Source organism: Triticum dicoccoides, chromosome 5B (assembly GCF_002162155.2).
Source record: "Triticum dicoccoides isolate Atlit2015 ecotype Zavitan chromosome 5B, WEW_v2.0, whole genome shotgun sequence".
In the NCBI taxonomy this organism is placed as follows: Eukaryota; Viridiplantae; Streptophyta; class Magnoliopsida; order Poales; family Poaceae; genus Triticum; species Triticum dicoccoides.
The window spans coordinates 64,002,869-64,019,947 of NC_041389.1; positions in this window are offsets into that span (position 1 = coordinate 64,002,869).

A 17,079-nucleotide genomic window follows, 5' to 3' on the forward strand; every position below is an offset into this window, starting at 1 on the left:
ATTCCAAAATAATATTTAAAAATACTTAACAAGTAAAAATTATCTCATATTCATATTCTACATATTTTTCTAATCAAATTTCATATATAACATGTTCAAATCAGAGTTACGGTTTAAAAGATATGGATGATTTTAAAAAGCATTTGTTTGACTTAAATATGATCCACAGATGAATTACCTAAAACATCAGGGGGGTTTCAAAAAATATAAAATAACGGTTCGGGTGTGACTTAAATCTGGACGGCGGGTTGATTTCAAGAAAAGACAGGGACTTTTATGTAAAATACAAAAATAACGCTTAGTTTTAACTTAAAACAGAACTGCGGGTTGAATTCTCTGAAATAGAGGGACTTTTCTGAAAAAATGTCATGACGGACGAAAGAAACCCAATTTGCTTTATTATTAAATAAAGATAGATGACGACGCAAACATAGTAGTAGTACTGTAATTTAAAGTGAGAAAGTTGCACTTGCCGGCCCTCATATGAAAGTGGTGAAAATTAAAGAGAAGGAATCAGCAAACTGATATGAGGACATGCTTTGTTGCCGCAAACTGATAAGAGAAGGAATCAGCAAACTGATATGAGTACAGAAAGAGTCCAAACTAGGGGTCCAAAACTCGTACCCCCTCGTACCCCCTCGCGTCGCCTCCCTAGGCGACGCCAGGGGGCCAAAAAACCAGCGATGCCAGCCTCCCTCGGCCATCCTCCTGCCGCCGCTGCCGCCGGCGAGGTCCGTGGTAGCGGCGGGCCCGGGGCCAAGGTGCTAGGGCGGGCGGATATGCAGCGGGATCCCCTTGAGGCGGCAGGGGCGTCTCTTCTGTTGCGCCCATGGGCAGCAGGCTGGGCGGCGCCCCTACCCTGTGTGGCGGCGGCCAGCGGTCCAGGACGGCGATGAGCTTCCCTTCGTGCATGGATGGTGGCAGCACTCCATGGATGAAACGGTGGATGGCTCCGCCTGAAGATGGGTCGCAGCGACCGCGGATCTGGCGCCCCGTCCAGATCCGCCGCGGCGTGGTCTTGGCCGACCGGCGGTGCGTGGAGGGACCGGTGAGGGTATAGAGGATCTCAGCCGGAGTACCAGCGGCGGCATACGTCTTCATGGCAAGACTCCGCGTGGTTCTAGCCAGCCACGAGATCAGGACGACACGACTTCCGATGAAAATTGCACCTGACTGCGGTCTTGGCGGACGATGGCGGCGTCTCTGACGTCGTTTCTTTCTCGAGGCATCGTCGTTGCAGGTCACGTCAACCTGATCGGGAGGTTCCGGGGGAAACCCTAGATCTGGGTCTACTGGATCGGACGATGACGATGTTTCGATGTCGTTCTCCCTCCTGGGGGCATCGTTTTGGACTAAGTGCTGGCTGGAGGGGACAAGAGGAGGAGCGGCGTGGCATCTGACACGTCGACAATGGCGGGTCTGAGCGTCATGGAGCAGCAGGGTCTCGCCGATGGGCGTGTGATGATGGACGAGCGCAGGATGGTGGCACTGTCTGGCGTCATGGTGGCGTCGATGGCAGCTACACTGGGCAAGGTTGATGCAGCAGTACAGTACTAAAGATGGATTGGTGGCAGGTGGCTGCGGCGGCCTCATACCCGGCAGGCATCCTGGTTGAGGAGTGCGCCGGACTGGTTAGTGCCCCATACTCGGCAGGCGTCCTGGTTGGGACCTTAGGTCTTAGATGTTTGGTTTGGCTGCGAGGTCTGTTTGGTATTAGGCCCATACTATCAGCATCCCTTCATCAACTGGATAGGAGTAGCGACAGATGTCGCCTAGACGCTGGCTTTAGCCTTACTGTTGTATGACTTTGTAAGATCTTGTGTGAATAATTAATAAAGTGGTTGCATGCATCATCCAGATGCAGAGGCCGGAGGTCCTCCTCCTTTTCGAAACAAACAGAAAGTTTCAAAAGACTACAAGTACTGACTGTAACCTCATGCTTTGTTGCCGCAGAACAACCTTATGGACTTATGGTTGCTATTTCCTACAGTAACTAACTGCTGCCCTGCCTTTTGGTTAAGAAAAATCTAGCTTTCCTTTTGGTACTTGAATTGCATCTCATTGATCTTAAAGGCATTTGAAAGGTTGAGTGGTCCACATGCAGTAGGTTCTTCTTGGCAACATCACTTTGCTTGGAAATCAGAGGGATCTATCTAGCTAGCCAACATCACAAAAGGCAAAGGCAGATGAATCTATGCAGTGTTCCTATCCATGAGTGCGAAATGAAACAAGGAATAGTGCCCCAATTATGCAGGAGGGCAGATTTTATTCCACGTCAACATAAACTCTTCCAAATGGCGGGTACCAGTTTATGCCTGCAAGCGGAATCGTCGTAGCAATGGCGGGCAGCTGACCGTACATGCCACACATAAACTCTTCCAAATTTGCCCGCATGACAATGTCTGGTCAATTATAATTTCAAGTATTCAACGAAACGATGGATAAAAATTCACAGCATGAATGGACCAATATTCAACATGAAGTAGATAAATTTTACTCCTTCTAATGAAAGAGTCCTGCTACGGTACAACACCCCTCACAATAAGTATGTCGGGCAGCTTACTTGGGCCAGCCCATTTGTGGTGGCATGCGATGAAAAATAGGGAAATAGGATGGCACAAGCTGGGAATCGAACCCACGACCAGTTAAAACTTTCCACCGAGGAATAGAAGCAGCAGACCGAGGCAAGAAATAGGGAATCAAGTTCTCGACGACGATGACAAAAATCGCCCCCGGGAGGAAACTCTCCGATCTTGGGAGGACGACGGGGGGCGGAAGCATCTAGGTTTCATACGAGAAGGCCCGGTTCAGATTGCAATTGGGCTAGGGTTTCACAATGTCTTCAAGTAAAGCTTCGGGGTCGTCTGCGTCGGGCCAACCAGAGATCGATGATGTGGAGGCACTGATGAAGGAGTTGGGACTGCGAGAGGAAGACCTTGACGATGTGGTGTTTGATGAGAAGGAAGCACTACCGGTGGCTGCTCGCTGGGTCGCTCTTGCAAAGGTTCATACTATCAAGACGTAGAGCCAATTCTGGTTTTTTCACAATATGCGGGCAGTGTCGGATCTTGCCCAGGAGGTACAATTCAAGCCATTGGAGGATAATCTCTACTCGGTGCAATTCTCCTGTTTAGGGGATTGGGAGAGAGTTACCTAAGAAAGTCCGTGGCATTTTAGGGGGGATGCAGTGATCCTCAAGCCGTATGACGGGATGGCAAAGCCTTCGACAGTTCAACTTGATAGTATTGAGATCTGGGCACAAATCCATGATGTGCCACCGCTATATGCATATCTAGTGCCGTCCCTTGCGATGAAGGTGGGGGAGGTGCTATTCGCAGAGCCTATCTCACAGGATTTTGTGGGAAAGTTTCACCGTGTGTGGCTGAGGATCAAGGTCGATAAGCCACTGAAGAATGCCGTTTCCATGATCCAAGATGGCAAACACCAAATCTACAGGGTTAAATATGAGAAACTTCTGGATTGGTGCGCCGTATGCGGCATGTTGGGTCACCAGTACAAGGAGCATGGCACCGGTATTGTCGGATTTCGGGTTCCGGCAAAACCCTTGAGGTTCGAACACTTGGGTGCGCACGAAGATTTCCCCCTACCGAATCTTGCCTCTCAGCCTTGCCGCGGCCTCTAAGCTTAGCACGATCAAATCACAACACAAGAGACACGAAATTTATACTGGTTCAGGCCACCATTGTGGTGTAATACCCTACTCCAGTGTGGTGGTGGTGGATTGCCTCTCAGGCTGATGATGAACAGTACAGGGTATGAACAAGCCTCGGGAGGCGAGGTGTTCTTGAGTTGGTGTGGTGTTCTAGCTGGAACTAGTCGATCTCCCCTTCTATGGTGGTGACTTGTCCTATTTATAGAGGCCCTGGTCCTCTCCCCAAATATTGAGCGGGAAGGGATCCAACATCGGCCAATTTGAAAGGGGACAACTAGTATAAGTTATCCTGACTAAAGGTGGTCTTCGCCTGTCAAAGGCGCTGGTGGTGATGCCGCCTTGGGCTCCACGATGACCTCCGTCCTGCCGTCCTGCTGGTCTTGGTCTTGTTGCACCGATATGAAAACCTTTGCCTGATGCCTCGGTACTCCGCGCCTGCGCTTGCCCCCTTAGCACCAAAGGGGAAACGAGGACATTGCGCGCGCTGGCGCCCGCCTGGCCTTGGTCTTCATGGCTTGCGTCACGGGAACCTCGCGAGGTACCCCTTGCTTTGATCTCTCTACCCCTCATGAGCCTGCCTGGTGAGGCCGCTCCCGAGGAGGCCTTGTGTCATCCGCCCCACGAGGCTTGGCCCCTCACGAGGGTCTTGAGCGCCGGCTGATGAAGACGGGCCGTACTAGGCCACTGGTGGAGCCATGCCGCGGGCCGCACGCAGGCAAGTCTGGGGACCCCCGTTCCCAGAACGCCAACAGTAACCCCCTGGCCGAAGGCGCACTCGGACTTGGCTTAGCGGCGAAGCCAAAGGGCAAGGGCGGAGCGCCACGGGCCCCAAAAGCCTGCGGCTTGGTCGACGCGTGGCGACTGACTGGACGTGGGCGTCGCCGCTTCCCCACACTGCCCCAATATCCGCCTGGCTAGGCGGCCACTGCACCCTACACAGTTATTTCCTCCTCACAGGCGGCGTGTTTCCTATCCTTCCTTCCTTCCTCGTCGAGCCCCTGCCTCTGTTTCCAATCTGATTCGAGCTCAGTCCCCTCCGTTGCTACGGCGCCGTCTTGCACGGAGAAAGGGAAGAAGCTTCTATCCTCAGCCAATCCGTCATTGGCAATAAAGCCAGCCGTCGGCCGATCGCGCGTGCTCAACCAGGAGGCCATGGTCAAGGTTCGCCCTGCGCTTGCTTCCAGCTTCAATGAGTGGGGAGGGACGGTGGCCTGGCCTGCGTCCCAGGCTTCCATTGACAGGACAACCACTAAGGTTCGGTTCTTCGTCGACACCCTGTGGGCTGGCTTGGTTCCCCCTTTCTCCGCTTTCTTCAACGCAGTGCTTTCCCATTACCAGATCCACATGCTGCACCTTGATCCCCAATCCGTTGCCCTTCTCGCCGTCTTCGCCTTTGTTTGCGAGGCCATGGTGGGAATCGCTCCTTCCGTTTCTCTCCTCCGCCATTTCTTCTCGCTGCATCTGACTGGCCCCTCGCAAGGTTCGGGGTGCCTGAGCTTCCAGGCTGTGGCAGAGACGGCCACCTCGGGGATTGATTTTGATCTTTGGCCATCCATGAGCGAGTTCCGGACGCAATGGGTGTACTTGGATGTTGGGGTGCTCAGCCCCCTGCTTTCGCCTCCATTGTTGCTCGCCATTTCCAACTCCGGCTGGGGTCACAATAAGCTCGTGAGCTCTTGCTTATCCTTCGTCTGGCTCCGTTGAAGAGGTTGAGAGACCTTGGCGTGTCTGCGCTCCAGGTGGTGAAGGAGTTCCTTCGGTGCCGCATTGCCCCTCTCCAACGCCATTCCTGGCCGATGTGGGCCCTTGCCGGTGATCAGGACCGTATGAGGCTTCAGGAGTCGGGGCTCTCGCTCGAAGCGCAAAGGACGGTGCTTGAAGTCTTGACCGGCAACCCTTCACCCGACGATATGATGCAAGGGTGAGGGAGTCCTAGATAAGGGGGTATCCGGACAGCCGGACTATATGCTTTGGCTAGACTGTTGGACTATGAAGATACAAGATTGAAGACTTCGTCCCGTGTCCGGATGGGACTCTCCTTGGCGTGGAAGGCAAGCTTGGCGATTCGGATGTAGATCTCCTCCTCTGTAAACCGACTCTGTGTAACCCTAGCCCCCTCCGGTGTCTATATAAACCAGAGGGTTTAGTCCGTAGAACAACAACAATCATACCATAGGCTAGCTTCTAGGGTTTAGCCTCTCTGATCTCGTGGTAGATCAACTCTTGTAATACTCATATCATCAAGATCAATCAAGCACGAAGTAGGGCATTACCTACATCGAGAGGGCCTGAACCTGGGTAAACATCGTGTCCCCAGCCTCCTGTTACCATTAGCCTTAGACGCATAGTATGGGACCCCCTACCCGAGATCCGCCGGTTTTGACACCGACATTGGTGCTTTCATTGAGAGTTCCACCGTGTCGTCGCGATAAGGCTTGATGGCTCGTCTCGTTGTCAAAGACAACATCACCTCCAGGGGACCCTGGCTCCAGACCAAACTCTCCGGCTGGGTGGCTTCGTTATGACCGCCCGATCGGCTGTCACGCCGACAATGACTTCTCAGGTCATTAAAAATAGCCTCCACATTGATTCAGAATTTGCCGAACAGATGGACCCAATGGAGCTCTTCTCCCTCAATGAGCTCTTGGATCGCATCGCTGCCCTGGGCGTCGTTGCAGACTATGACTGGATTGGGCTTAAACCCGACCAAAGGGAGATTCACTCTCCACCGGTCACCCATGAGATAGCGGTAGTGGAAGAGCATCATCCTAATTCTCCCTCTACTTTGAGGACGAACTATGTCCGGATTTCCGAGCTCTCCGAGCCGGACACCCGCTCGCGGGAGGACATGACCCATACCCCGGACTCAGAATCGGGTGGCGGGCCGAAGAGATCGAGCAACTCCCCAGAACCCGAGCCGTTAAGCTCGGAAGCCTCTTTGCCCCTGGGTCCCAGATCGGGTCGGGATTCAGATTCAAATCCACCCACCCACCCTGATTTATCCAATCTTTCACATATCAGACAAGAGCCTCAGGAAACAGTACATCATTACTGGGCCAGATTCCTCCTTGTGATAAACAGGGTCAAGGACTGTCACAAGGCAGACGCTATCTCCCTCTTTTGCAAAATTGCACGGACAAAGGGATTCTCAATGCTATAAGTCGCCGTGACATAGTACACTTTGCTGACTTAGCGGCCATAATGCAAAAATACTGCACGGTGGAAAGTGCCTGGAAAACCCAAACAAGCTTCTGGGAAAATCTGGCTCTAACCAAATCCTCTGTCCAAACTAAAAGGGTAAACTCTCGTAAGTCACCCGATTCAAGTACCAAAAAAACAAAGCCCGCCGCAAGGCCCGGAACCGTATTGAAGAATGGCTAAACAGGCCGCGCAAGATTCACAGCACACTGATACTACGCCAACGCATAGCCTTACTCTGGTAGGTAGCAAAGAGCGGTGAGGATCTCCTCATAGAACGTACAACAGAGCAACATCCCGCCGGATACAACAATACGGTATTTACAGTCTTCGAAACTTTCGCCTCAAATAATAGGCGCAAACGAGCTCAGCGCAGCCTCGCAGAAGTTTGCCACATGGCAACAATAAATCCATGGAACGACACGGCTATAACTTACAATGCTAGTGACGAACCTCAATTCCGAACAGTCCAAGCACCAGCTGCTTTGGTCCTTAGCCCAATCGTGGATGGCTTCAGGCTCACTAAAGTGCTCATGGACGGCGGAAGCGGACTAAACCTCATCTATGAGGAAACCCTTAACAAGATGGAAATTGACAAGAGCCGCATTGAGCGAAGCAGCACGACCTTCAGGGGAATCATCCCTAGTCAGGAGGCACAATGCGCGGGAAAAATCACACTGGATGTGGTATTCGGCACGCCGGAGAATTACAGGTCCGAAGAAATTACATTCCAAGTGGCCCCGTTCAGCAGCGGATACCACGCCCTCTTGGGGCGGGACGCATTCATGAGTTTTCAGGCTATACCCCATTACGGGTACATGAAGCTCAAAATGCCCGGTCCCAATGGAATCATCACTCTAGCTAGTGATCCAGACGTCACACTCTGTGCTGAAAATAAAACCGCCGCCCTTTCCCTCGAGGCATTATCAGAAGCCCTCGCGGCCGAAGAACTGACAATAGTACGAGCAACAATGGACATATGTGATACTCGACAAGCGACCTAAATCCACCTCCTTCAAACCAGCAGACGAGATAGTCAAATTCCAGGTCCACCCAACGGACCCTTCGAAGACAGCTTCCATCGGGACACAGCTGGACCCCACAATAGATGCCGCACTGCGAGACTTCCTGCGTGAGAATTGGGATATCTTCGCCTGGCATCCTTTAGAGATGCCGGGCATCCCACGCAGGCTGGCCGAACACAGCCTGAATATACTGAAAGGATACAAGCCAGTCAAGCAGACTCTTAGACGTTTCTCAGAGCCTAAGCGGCAAGCCATGGGAGAAGAGCTAGCCAAGCTACTCGAGGCTGGATTCATCAGAGACATCAAACATCCAGTCTGGCTAGCAAACTTGGTAATGGTACCAAAAAAGGACAAATCTTGGCGCTTGTGTGTCGATTTCAAGGACCTCAATAAAGCTTGCCCTAAGGATCCCTTCCCCCTCCCCCGCATTGATCAAATAATCGATGCCACCGTAGGACACGACTCATTGTGTTTCCTCGACGCATACTTTGGATACCATCAAATAAAGATGGCGGAGTCTGACCAGGCCTCAACGGCCTTCATCACCCCGTACGGCCCCTTCTGCTTCAACACCATGCCCTTCGGGCTAAAATACACCGGCGCAACCTATCAACGCATGATTCAGACATGCCTGGAAAAACAAATCGGCAAGACAGTAGAGGCCTACGTAGACGACGTGGTCATCAAAACAAGACATGTCGAAACCTTAATAGATGACTTGAGGCTTACGTTCGATAATCTCCGAACATACGACATCAAGCTCAACCCGGAGAAGTGTGTCTTCGGAGTACCCTCCAGAAAATTGCTCGGCTTCATCGTTTCCAATAGAGGAATTGAAGCCAATCCGGCAAAAATCTGAGCTCTGTCACAGTTGGCTATCCAAACAGACCTCAAGCAGATCCAGAAACTAACTGGATGCGTGGCTGCCTTAAGCCGCTTTATCTCCCGCTTAGGACAGAAGGCACTACCTATGTATCGCCTTCTTCGATGTACCGAACACTTCGAGTGGACGGATGCGGCCACGGCCGGACTAGAAGAAATAAAGGCACTCTTGGCCACAAACCCAGTCCTGACCGCGCCAAATATTGGCGAACCCATGCTATTATACATAGCCGCAACAAACCAAGTCGTGAGCGCAGTGCTCGTCGTCGAATGAGAGGCAGACAGACACAAGTTCCCGCTCCAAAAGCCGGTATATTACGTGTCCACAGTCCTCACTCCATGCAAATCTTGGTACCCACACTATCAAAAGATAGCGTACGCGGTCTTTATGGCATCCCGGAAACTACGACACTACTTTCAAGAGTGTTCGATCACGGTGGCCTCCGAAGTACCACTCAATGACATAATAAATAACCGCGACGCAACAGGCCGAATTGCTAAATGGGCTATTGAGCTCCTTCCAGTTGACATAACATACAAACCACAGCGGGCTATTAAGTCGCAAGTACTGGTTAACTTCGTTGCCGAATGGACAGAAGCCGAACTTCCTAAGGAGTACGACGCGTACTCAAATTGGATCATGCATTTCGACGACTCTAAAATGCTGGCCGGATCGGGAGCGGGTGTCGTCCTGACATCCCCCACAGGAGACACGCTTCAGTACACCCTCCAAATATTATAACAGACTCCAACAGTGCAGCCGAATATGAGGCTCTATTGCATGGTCTTCGGATGGCAGTCTCCATGGGCATCCAACGCCTTGATGTGCGCAGGGACTTGAACCTCGAATATCTCAGGTAAATGGAGACTTTGATGCCAAGGACCCGAAAATGGCGGCCTATCGCAATGCCGTCCTCAAAATATCAACTCGGTTCGAGGGTCTCGAATTCCACCATGTGGTCAGAGAAAATAACCAAGCGGCTGATATCCTCGCCCGCATCGGCGCCAAACGCGACCCTGTCCCACCTAATATCTTCTTAGAAAGGTTGTTCAAGCCGTCCGTGGCATGGGAAGGGGAGTCCAGCACTATTAGTCCGACTCCGAACACAACCCCAGATTCTGAACCTTCTGACGTAATCGGAGGCTCTGCCACCGAAATAACACCTTCGACCAACAAAATAATGGCTGTCATCGCCCCGTGGACCAAGCCCTTCTTGGCCTACCTAAATAGGCAAGAGCTCCTCGAGGATAAAAATGAGGCACGTTGTATTGTGCGACGCTCTAAGGCCTACAAAGTCCGTGAAGGAGAGTTCTACAAAAAGAGCGCCACCAGAGTGTTCCAACGATGCACCTCCGAAGAGGAAGGGCGGCAACTCTTAGCCGAAATCCATTTCGGACTAGGTGGGCACCACGCGGCAGCCCGAGCTCTCGTAAGCAAGGCCTTTAGGACAGGATTTTACTGGCCGACAGCCCGGGCGGATGCACAAGACCTTGTCCAACATTGCGTTGGTTGTCAACTATTTGCCAATCAGAGCCATATGCCCCCTACCGCTCTCCAAAAAATCCCCATAACTTGGCCCTTCGCGGTCTGGGGGCTGGATATGGTGGGACCCCTCAAAGGGGGAAGCCATAAGAAAAAATACTTATTGGTCATGGTGGACAAGTTCACCAAATGGATAGAAGCCAAGCCAGTTAAAACGGCCGAATCCGGACCAGTGATAGACTTCATATCGGAGGTTGTACACCATTATGGTGTCCCCCACAGTATCATCACTGACAATGGCTCGAATTTTACAGCCGAGGAGGTGAAAACCTGGTGCGGCAAAATGGGCATTAAGCTCGACTACGCCTCTGTCTATCACCCCCAAACAAACAGTCAAGTCGAACATGCAAATTGGCTTATCATGAGCGGCATTAAACCCAGACTAGTGCGATCCTTGAAGGAATCAGACACGCATTGGGTCAAGGAACTCGACTCCGTACTCTGGGGGCTGCGGACCACGCCGAATCGTACCACCGGATACACACCATTTTTATGGTGTATGGCGCAGAAGCAGTGCTGCCCTGCGATATAATCCACGACTCACCTCGCGTGCGCATGTATGAAGAGAAGGAAGCCGAGCTAGATCGGCAGGACAACTTAGATGCTTTGGAGGAGGAGCGTGATGTCGCTAAAGCCCGTTCCTCATTCTATCATCAACATGCTCGAAGGTATCAAAGTAGAGAAGTACGGGCCAAAACTTATAACATTGGCGAACTCGTTCTACGCCTCCCCGAGAAGAAGAAGGACAAGCTCAAACCCAAGTGGGAGGGTCCCTTCATCATTGATAAAGTTCTCACTGGAGGAGCGTACTGTCTGTGCAGTGCATCTGATAACAGACTCGAGCCAAACCCATGGAACGCGGCCAGACTCTGGAGATTCTACGCGTAGCGCCAAACTCAGTGTTCGTCTCCTTAACTCCGCCTCTTCTATTATATTCTCTTTCTTCCTTTCTCGCCCCTTTTTCCTTCTTAACATACAGGCTTAAAATTGTACGGATGCCCTTAGCACTCCGGCCGCATTATGCGTGCACACTATACCTGGGGGCTTCCTATTCGGAAGCTAAATACAACTACTTTAATGGCTCCTTGCTAGCCACATATGCATTTTTCTTTCCATATGTGCCTTTTTCTTCACCATTATATGCATCGATATGACTTAAATTTGGCCATGCTGGGTTGCCTGGCTCTTGTATTTATGCCCTACATTCCCGTTAATTTGGCTAGGGCATAAGGGGAGCACCTCCGTGATTGTTACTGCCGGTTGAGCCGGATGTGTACCTTAGACTGGGTGAAGCCAAAAGCTAGCGTTCTTAAGGGAATATTCGGTCGATGAACAAAAGATGTTCTCGTTCATTACAACGAAAATACCCATATATTTTGTTTCCTGCGCTTCTGTTCGCAGTTCAAACATGCACATCGATGCATGCATGCGCACCCAGAGAAAGGAACCCCTAACGGAACTATTCTCTCTGGAAGATGTTTCTTACTATCCATGTAATATAACATAACTAGTTGGGTACTTGTCTGTTCAAGCACTTATGACCCCTACGCCTGGTTTCCATGCATACCCCAGTTTTTCATAATTGTGTGGGTATTTGGATACACCCCGGACTGTCGGATCCGAGGGCTGAAGCGAAAAGGTCCGCCATGACAAATGATTTTCAATCCGGCTAGGGAGTACATGAGCCCATTCAAATTACATAGTCATTTAGACTGGCTGTACTCTTCCTCTATACCATCCAACAAGCTGTCTAGCTTACAATCCTGTTGGGAATACTTTGCAGCTAATGCTACTTGGTCATATACCAGACTAACGGGTACCTCTTGTCCATCTGACCCAGCCGGTCCGACTTCGGCCATATGGTTCGGGTCAGACTTGGCGTATCGCGTCTTCACCATGGCCTAAGCTTCTCTCACACCTTGCCGGCAAGCTGATATCTTCCATAATCAGAAGCGTCGCCGTGCTCCTTTGAGCATCTCTACAAGTTCGCTCATGCCTCCTGACAGGGAACCGGACGGCCACAAAGCCTGGGCAATACCCTGATCACCTGCCGAGCTCGTTCGTGCAGTTGTTAAAGCTCTTGCAGCATATCGCCTGCGGAACCAGGCAGCTCCTCTTCAGGGCGGCCCGTCAACATACCTGCAGACATAACTCTGTCAATACGCCTCCTCCCCGAACTATACTACAGTTCGTTCAAGCACTTACTATAAATGCCGCGTCGAAGCCTCCGGTTCTCCTTCATGGAGTCCGCGAGCTGAGCCCGAACATCTTTCAATTCGACGATCAGTCGGATATTAGCATCTTGCAGCTTATTCTTCTCCTGAATAGACTATGTCAGCACGCGTTCACCCGCCTTCAGCTAACTTCGCAGATGCAGCTCATTATCTCCCACAGTCTTCGGACCTCCTCCGGGATTGTCTGCCGAATCTTTCGTCAGATTTATAAACCATGACGAACAAACAAACTGGTAGAAGGAAATTATTACCAGAAGAAGCCTTTTTGGATTCCTCTTGTTCAGCTACATTGGCCTTCATTTGGGCCTTACATTCCTCCAGCTCTTGAGACAACTGGGCATTCTTCTCTACAAGAACCTATGCATTTAATGATCCTTAAATCAGTTGTGCCAACTGTTCAAGTCTCAGGGGCTACTACTACACATACTTATTAAATTCTCTTACCCGTATATCCTTCACATACTGGTCCATTGCTCTGGCACATCCATCTTGAGCAGCACGGATATATGCGTGTCCGGAATTGAAGGCATTGAACGCCTCTTCGGAAAAAATACCACCGAGGAGTACGGCCCGTCGGCACCGGTGATTCATGGCCCTCTCCACTTCAGAATTTGTGGCGGAAAGCATAGCCGTATCCTCTGCAGTAGGACAGTTTGGCACTGTCCCCATATCAGCCTCCGCCTGTGAATCCGGTCCAGGAATCAGGCTGCTGGAGGCGTGGCCGGTAGGGTCCCCGGACATAGTACGGGGTTTCCTGTCAGGACATAATTAAAGCCGTCAAGCCTCGACAAAAAGACCAAATAAACCATGGGGCAAGTTTAATGAATACCTCTGCGCATGCATCTCGCTCCTAACCGCCTTCCTTTTAAGCCTGCCTTGTCTAGGCGCCTCTTGCTGAGGGGCCCCCGCGGGTTCCACACGGCATCTCGACTGCCGTTTCTATAAAAGTACGGCATGTGAGCATAAGGTATGGCAAAATGAAGGAATTCTTTCGGAAGGTTGGAACCCTGACATTACTTACATGCGACACGGGAATCAGTCCGGGATAATCCGTGATGATGGCCACTAAAGAGCCGCCACTGCTTGCCTGGTAGAAAGTCCCGTCGACGAATTCCACGGATATGTCCGGATCTTCTTCAAGTCCGGGGTCGAGAGCCCGGCCGGGATCCTCTGGCTACGGAGAGGGGCTCTTGAACTCTTTCACGGCCTTCCTTAGTTCCTGTTTTGAAACGGCAAGGTAAATAATTGTGACAAAGAAGGTAAGAACGGATAGAATCGAGTAAAAGATGACAATTTACCCAGCTTCGGGGGTTATACATGGAAAATCCATCCCGCGGTTTAATGCGAAGGAACTCCTCTTCTTCTCCTTTGTACAAATTCGGACGGTATCCTCGCCAAAGATGTGCCGGAGTCCGGACCTTTGCGACTGCATTGGGAGGCATCATCTTCTCCATTGAAGTGCCAGATGGGTTTTCCCCTATATTGAAGTGGCTGCGCTCCCCTTATTACACATATTGACATAACTTCGATTATTGTCAATCCTGATTTCGCCAGGGTTTGTATCCGGCTCATCAGGTAGAAGACTTCCCAGTTGTCTTCCTCCTGGGGGCTCCAAGGGTGCCAACTTTGGTGTTTCTTCAGTGGAGTATTGGTAAACTCAGGAAGGCCCGTCCGGACTGGGTCCGGAAGGGGAATGTCATCGACATAAAACCACTCCGAAGGCCAGTCTTCGGGCACCTTCTTTGGAGTACCGGACAGGTATCCGGTCTGGGCGATGCGCCATATTTTGGCTCCGCCCACTTGATATATAGATCCCTCCTAGTTGCGGGGGACGAGGCAAAATAACCTCTTCCATAGCTCGAAATGAGCTTCGCAGCCCAGGAACAGCTCGGAGAGGGCGACATAGCCCGTGATGTGCAGTATGGAGACAGGAGTAAGATTATGCAACTGGAGGCCGTAGAACTCCAGGAGCCCGCGAAGGAATGGGTGGATTGGAAACCCAATGCCTCTTAGCAGATATGGGACAAGGCATACCCGCTCCCCCCGAGATGGATTAGGGAATCTTTCCGCTTGCTCCCCGCCATTATAGGTGGCTAGTCCGGATCGGACGGGGACCATGAATGCGGGCGGAAGAAACCCTTTGGCCTGCAGCTCTATTAAGCGGTTGTGAGAGATGGAACACTTTTCCCAATCCCCTGGTTTCGAGCTAGGGGAGAGATGGGCAGGGCTGCAGCGACCGGATATGATGGGATGGCTTCTTTTGGACGCGCTCTGCGGAATGCTTGCTTGGGAGAAGGTGGTGTGATCTGGATCTGAGGATCCCCATCTCTTCAAATAGACGGCTTGCCTACGAACTTAGGGTGGCGAATGTAAAAATGCCCCGGCCCCTCGTCTTCGCTCGACACGTGGAGATGGCCATTATTGAAGCACAGAAGCCGAGGAGTACAACCTTACTGGGAGGCCGGACACCATTCACTACGGCGGGTGTGCCGGATTTGGAGAAGAACCCGCCTTGCAATGCCAAAGACAATCTGCGCGCCGGACTCATCATCATTGAAGCCTAGTTCGGGGGCTACTGAGGGAGTCCTGGATAAGGGGGTATCCGGACAGCTGGACTATATGCTTTGGCCGGACTGTTGGACTATGAAGATACAAGATTGAAGACTTCGTCCCGTGTCCGGATGGGACTCTCCTTGGCGTGGAAGGCAAGCTTGGCGATTCGGATGTAGATCTCCTCCTCTATAAACCGACTCTGTGTAACAATAGCTATTGGGGATATAACTATTGAGTGTAAACCGCCCAGGAGGGGCCGGTTCACCTTCAACTATATTGAAGCCCACGAAGACTCAGAAGATGGCGCTTTACTAATGAGGATTAGGGGCCCGGAGCCCAAAGGCGGATTAGGGCCCATAGTGGTAAACCGCCATAATCATGTAACTTGTATTGTAAGTCAGGAAAGGAGAGACTAAGCTGGACACTTGTATGAGCCGGGCTCGAGACTCTGTAAACCAGCCGGGCGTCAACCCGTGTATATAAGGGGACGACCCGGCGGCGGTTAAGGGACAAGAAACAACAACTCGAGAGCCAGACATAGCGTGTTTAGCTCCCTGGTTATCGAGACCCCAATAATCCCATCACAACTAGATGTAGGCCTTTACCTTCATCGAAGGGGCCGAACTAGTATAAAAACCCTCGTGTCCTTTGTCCGGTTTAACCCCTTTAAGCTAACCCGTCGCAATGGCTCCACGACTAAGTCCTTCCACGAGGACATCTGACGTGATATTTCCACGACAGTTGGTGCCCACCGTGGGGCTATTGCACGATGGTTTCGAGTTCTTGAAGGGCAAGTTTGAAGGACTCAAAGGGTATGCGGTTGGCCGGATGACCAAGAGTCATCGCGACAAGCTCTACATCGACGTTGCAAGATGGGGCCCCGAGGCCGGCTCAATTGAGTATGGGTACCGGGTCCCCTTTGGCGGAATTCACGTTTTCATTGGCAAGATCGGCGAACCAGGCCCTGAGCCGAACATCTGCACCGACCTTGTCGAGACGTCTCAACGTGCAAGCCCCGCCCGTATTCAGCCCGCCATGAAGCGTGCATTTGTAGGATGTGTCCACGGGATCAGATCTGTACCGATGTCTGAAGGTGAGACGGCCGCTTATTCCGACGGCGAGTCATCCGCTGGTGAAACCGAATCCATGTACCAAGTTCAGGATGGTGTGTTCGAAGGGTATTCCGATGGCACCAGTATTCCGGAATTTCTTGAACCTCCAAACCGAGTCGGAATCTTCATGGCCGGAACACATCCAACTTTGCAAAATTCTACTGTGGAGGCGTCCGGACCGGTAGCAGGGGCAGGAGGCTCCGCACGCCGGCCGGCTCAAGTTCTCTCTGGTTTGATGGATGCCTGGGCGACCTTGTTGACCACGGCAGTTACTCCGGCGACGCAGGATCAGCACAATGCAGACGTTGCGAGGCTAAAGGATCAGATAACACATACCAAAGAGGATTTAGCGGCCGAGGAGATCAGGATGGCTAAGGAACGGGCCGCTTTAGATGCCCAGGCGCAGAGGATTCAAGCCGAGAATTATCGACTTTTGATGGATCAGAACGCTTCGAATGAAGTATTCAAGAGGAGACATCAATCTTGCTTGCCAGCGGATTACAATGCGATGAATCTCTTTGATACACCAGGAGCAGGGACTAGCCATCCAGCAGCAGTGAACCGGACTATTGTGCCAAGGATCAGAGCGCCGGATCAACCTCAGGTGATGGGTCCACCTCGACGAACGGACAACCCGCCACGGTATACCACACCCCCGTCGGGTCACTTCTCTACCCCTTTGGACAATATGATAGCAGCAGCATCCCGGCTGGCAGCTATTCCGATAGAGGGTGAATCGCCAGCGGCGGTTGAGACACGGCGGGCCAGGGATCTTCTTCAAACGACTATGATGCAGCAGCAAGCTTACTCGTATAGCCGAGACAGGATTCACACGACCCCACATCTGAGCAACAACTAT